This window comes from Cibotium barometz, chromosome 61 (assembly GCF_041138505.1).
Source record: "Cibotium barometz isolate CiBa-2024 chromosome 61, ASM4113850v1, whole genome shotgun sequence".
In the NCBI taxonomy this organism is placed as follows: Eukaryota; Viridiplantae; Streptophyta; class Polypodiopsida; order Cyatheales; family Cibotiaceae; genus Cibotium; species Cibotium barometz.
Window position 1 is genome coordinate 29,063,029 of NC_141106.1, and position 6,000 is coordinate 29,069,028.

At 36.0% G+C, this 6,000-nt stretch overlaps 1 pseudogene; it reads left to right on the forward strand.

The window, feature by feature from the left end:
* The first annotated feature begins 320 nt into the window (after positions 1-320).
* LOC147604731 (uncharacterized) lies at positions 321-4,776 on the forward strand (annotated as a pseudogene).
* The last annotated feature ends 1,224 nt before the right edge of the window (positions 4,777-6,000 follow it).

Genomic DNA, 6,000 nt, shown 5'->3' on the forward strand with positions numbered 1-6,000 from the left:
CCTCCCTTGCTGGAATTGGCCACAGAGTAGCACGCATGTTGCTCTGCGGCCAGCTTTCAAGGGAGGGCAAGGGGGGGAATAGTTTCCAACAACATTGCTGCTCTACGCGCAGCGAGCTGGCAAGGGAGGGCAAGGGGGGAAAGTTTCCCTACTAGCAACTTTTCCCACCTGTGCCCTCCCTTGCTGGGGGGCTGGCTGCAATGCTCTATGACCGGCCAACAAGGGAGGGCACCAGGGGGGTACTTTACCCCCCCTTGTTGGCCGGCTAGCAAGGGGGGGAAAGCTTTTCCCTCCCTTGCTGGCCCAGCCTGCGGAGTAGCATGTGTGCTGCTTTGCAGCAGCTATGGCTGGGAAGGGAGGGCAAGCTTCTCCCTTGCTTAGCAGCTCGCTGGGAAGGGAGGGCAAGCTTCTCCCTTGTAGCTGGGAAGGGAAAGTGGGAGAAGCTTGCCATCCTTTGTCGGCCGGCCACAAAGCACCAAGAGGTCAAGAAGGGAGGGGAAAGGGAGGAGAGGAGGGGGGTGTACGTGGTAGGAGGGAGGCGTCAATGACTCTCTCACACCAATGGCTCACACTTAAAATGCTCACATAGACTAACATAAGAAATCTCACACATTAACACACTCACACTAACACTCATACTAACACTTTCATTTTTACTTGTATATCTATAGTATCTAAAGTAGTTAAAGTGAAAGTATATATAAAATATATACTAAAACTATTATATATCTACGTATACTATAGATCTATTATTTACACTCTTAGATATAGTGAGAGGGGAGGAGGGCGGAGGAGGGGAAGGGGAAGGGGAAGGGGAGGAGAGGAGGGGGGCATACGTGGTAGGAGGGAGGCGTCAATGACTCTCTCACACCAATGGCTCACACTTAAAATGCTCACATAGACTAACATAAGAAAGCTCACACATTAACACACACACACACACACTAACACTCACACTAACACTCATACTAACACTTTCATTTCTACTTGTATATCTATAGTATCTAAAGTAGTTAAAGTGAAAGTATATATAAAATATATACTAAATCTATTATATATCTACATATACTATAGATCTATTATGTACACTCTTAGATATAGTATATATATGAGTGTATACAATATATATATATATATATATATATATACTTAATCTACTATATATCTACATATACTATAGATCTAATTGTGTATATATATACAATTTATTTACACACTTAGATATAGTACATATATGAGTGTATACAATATATATTAAATATATAGTTTATATATATATATATATATGTATGTATATCAAATATATAAATATATATAAAATATATACTTAATCTACTATATATCTACATATACTATAGATCTAACTGTATATATAGTGTATATATATGATATACTGTATTTATTTAAACACTTAGATATAGTATATATATATGAGTGTATATAATATATATTAATTATATAGTTAATATATATTAAATATATAATATATACTTAATCTAATAAAAGTATACGATAAATATTAAATATATACTTATATTATATCTAAGTGTTATTTATAGATACTATAGATCTAAGTGTATATATATAACACATATATTTACTTATAGGATCTTATATATGATAAAGTATATATAGAACAACATAAAATTAAAATTAGGAGCTCAATAAAATGAATATAATTTTAAATTAGAAGTTAAAAATTTTAAAAATTAGAAGCCAAAAACGTTCTCAAGGTTTAAATGATATTAATTTCGTGGAAGAGTGGAGTGGAAGTGTAAGTGAGGGGGATGACTGTGAACTTTAAATGATGACGACTGGAGAATAATTTTTGAAACAAGTTTTCTCCTCATCTTTAATGATGAGAATCAAATCAATTCTTAATACAAAATATTCTTTTTTTGTTTATATGCTTCATCAAATTATGATATGAATAAACAACGTATATAAATTTAGTTCTCATTTTTTAACTCATTAAGTTAAATTAAATCTGGGTACATTAAATTTAGGCTTTTATAAATTTATGTGGAAGCTAAAAAGGTAATGATACCATAATGTGAAAAAATGTGTTTTTTTGGCTGAAAAACTGAAAGCTAGTGCATATTGCTGCTTGCTCATAGAGTAGAAAGGAGCATTGTTTGTATGATGGCACACGAAGCTTCTATCTCATGGACTATAGGAATTGACACCATATCTCATTTTGTGCATCTATAGGATGGAAATTTGTTGTTGAGTGCATATTTTTTGCAGAGCCTTTTATCATAGAACTGTAAGCTTATTACTTTGCATGCTATACTGCAATATGGTGAAGTGAAATCTAAGGTAGAAATACCATCACACAGAGATGTTGATGATCATCTGCACTTCTTGGTTGATTCATCTTTGTCAATGGAGTATCGTATTGTCCATTTTCAATAAGCTTATTATGTAGCAGATAGTGAGGATGAAAGTGTTTAAAATAGCAATAGAAATTGCTATAAAGGTAAGGATAGTGATTCTATTGAGTTTATAGACTTGGAGAGTACTCCATTAGGTGCAAAAGATGAAGAAATTTTGGGCAATATTTGGATGAGATTGAAATCTCAGAAAATGAATCAATAGGCATGGACAACACTATTTAGATTGATGTTGATACTGAGGAGGACAATGCTACTGGCTTTGTTAATCATATAGTTCCTTGGCTGCTTCAGAATGCCAGGGGTAATCGAATTAAAAAGCTCTTACCAAAATCATTAGGACCAGTGGCTGTAACAAAGATACCAAGAGAATATGATGGTAATGTTGTTTTTGAGTTTCCACTAATATTCAGAAAGGGATCCAGTATGAATGGGATGTAATAGAAATATGATGGTCATATATGTGGTCAAAGCCACGAAAATCTAATATGTCAATGCCATGCAATGTTAAGCTTAGTTATTGTCTTGGTTATCTCCAATGTCAAAGATACTCTTGCATCTATTATAAGAATAATCAGCGATTTAAGGATAGGTTCTTCCATGGTTTTTTGGATAACAGAGTATCCAAATGATTATTAGTTGAAGAAGAAAGGGCACAAATCACATGTCAATATTGCAAAAATGTTGTTCATTGTGTGTATACATGTCTTTGTTCAGTCTGTTACATCATTCCTGAAGATAATTATATGACACGACTAATGATACACCAAGGTGAGAACAGTCATCCACTTGAGCCGGTAACCTCAAGGACTGCTATTGAGAGATTACGGAGGCTTGTGGGTATGTTTTTGAATTACAATATAGGTAGTGGGCCTAGAAAAATATAGATGCTTGTGGCTCAACAACAACTACTTATGGACTCTTTACCATTTGATTGTAACGAGTCAGTGGGGGAATTAGAGCTTAATAACTTTTTGGAAGAGTTGATACCTCTTGTTCAAAATTAAAGGTTTGTTCTTTATAGTCCATTGTATAGAGTAAATTATATAATCCATAATAAAATTTAACACTTGAATTTTCTATGTGGGTTTAGGAGCACTGTTGCCTATGAGAAGAAGAAGAACACTTTGGTCATTGGAGATGGTTTTGACAACATTTTTCAACTCAAGAAAAGATGTCCTTTTTTCCATGGTAGTCGATTCCCAGGTCAAGGAAAAGCCTTCGACAAGTGCTTCCTCTTCAAGATGTCCACAAAAGGAAGAGGTTCAGGGGTTGATCTAGTAAATAGAATGCATCGAACTAGGTCTGGAGACGTATGATTCTTGGGTGCACTTTGATCACACTCATAGACTTGATGGCTGGGCCACCATGTCATGTTCGGTGTATGACCCAAGGTTTGTGTAAAGTAATTTTGTGTTTGTAATTCACAAAATACTTATTTCATGTAATAAGTAGGCATATTGTAAAAAAATTAATTTAAATGTACAGTTTAAAAAGCCTGATGGTAATCGCTATATGTGAAACAAAAGAGGAGGATGCAGAGGCACAAATTCTATTTTGGGAAAATCTTAACAATGTTATGCAAGAAGAAGGATTCCCAACAACTGACTTTGCAGGATTTATGGCTGACGAGGCTGGAGCTAATTGGATTGCAATACAAACTATGTACAATGGAGGCCATGACAATGTGTTAGATGGTCGAGAGTGTTCTTGTCTCTTTCATTGGGAATAGAGTCTATAGAAATACACAAAAAAATTGGTGCTACCTCACCATAGGTAGACACATTTTGACATGTGCAAAGCATGGAGGCTTGCTCGGACACCGGAGTGTGCAACAAAACAAGCCATCTTTATCAAGGATTGGTGGGAAAAAGACAATGTCTTGAAAGAGAATATAAAATCTTGGAGGCAATGGTTTAATTTGTGGGAAGAAAGAATTCTCCATTGGGGGAAGTCAACACGAGGTACAATGGCTTTATTAAATTTAGTTTATAGCCTTTAAATACAAGTTATTTTTTCATAATTGTGTGCTTTGCGATGTATGGTTAGGCCTCTTATAGCTCATGGTGGGAAAGAGCAAAAATACCCAACACAAATCTCTCACAGAGAGTGTACATGAGTAGGAGAAGGAGGTGTAAGAAAAATATCACTCTTTGATGCATGTGTTATAGATGTGATTAATTCCTACATGCAATGTTCAAAGTACCTAGGTTTTGAGACTTGTTGCTATATAGGAACAAAACCTGATATGGAAACATTATTACATAGAGTATCAATGGGAAGGACTCCAACCCCTACTATGGTTGCCAATGTAAATGCAAACGACAACATAGCACGTACACCAACATATCCTTCATGGAGACACCACTGGCATGGTTGGTGAGATTATGGGTGATATGCGACCAGTGGGATGACAGGCTGTGTGACATCCATTTTGGATTACTAGAAACTGGCATAGTTATAGCGCCAGCTCATTTAGTCAGGTTCACATTATGGACCTACCCTTGTATTTTGTAGTAGTTGAGTACTAACCCATATAGTGTGTACTCTTATCTTTATGTTATGTTGGTTGAGTAGAGACGAAGAAGATAGAAGAAAATTCAGCTATCCATGTCTCTCTTGTGTGTTGCTCTCTCTTGTGTGTGTGTGTTTGCTTGCTAGGGTCTGAAGCTCTCCCTCTCCCCCACATTCTCTTTATAATTAGGAGGAAAAATTTAGCTCAGTTGCTAGGATGGCAATCATAAAAGCATTCATTTTCTATGGATGCAGCTAGCACAACTAAGGGATGGTCTTTACATTTGATGGATGTAAAGAATGCATTTTTACATGGTGACTTACAGGAGGAACTTGACTTGGTGTAGCCACAAGTATATGAGGATCTTCCTCCCTTCCTTTTTTGCTTACCCACCGTGACTTAGAGGCTGCCAGAACTCCTACAAAGGGAAGAGAGTCGCACACCTAAATTTTGTTTGCTCCAAAGCCTTATATGGCTTGAAGCAAGCACCTAGACCATGGTCAGATAAAATAGGGGATTATCTTGTGACTATTGGTTCTTGTATAGCTTAAAGTGGTAGGTTATACCAAGCCTTGTATGTCTTGATTCAGGCACTAGACCATGGTCAAATAAGATACTGGAGTATCTTGCAACTATTGGATTTTAGCCAATGCTAATTTCTCACTTTATATGTGAGAAAGATTGAAAAGTGGATTGTGCTAGTGGCCATATATGTTGATAACTTGATTGGTCACAAGTGATAGTGATGATAGCATTTATGAGGTGAAGATACTTCTTAAGAAGAAGTTTAAAATGAAAGATTTAGGTGAGCTATGGTACTTCCTAGGTATAAAGGTAATTAAATCACATGATATGATTTAGGTGAGCTATGGTACTTCCTAGGTATAAAGGTAATTAAATCACGTGATATGATTTAGCTTTTGTAGAGGTAATAAGCTTTGAACATGCTATCTTAGCAAGAAAAGATAAGGTGTAAGTTAATCTCAATGCCATTAGAGCAGAACACAAGGTGTCTATAGATATAAGAGATCTCTTAAGGACCTCAATATATACATGAACATAGCATTGGTAGTTTGATTTACATGTCACATG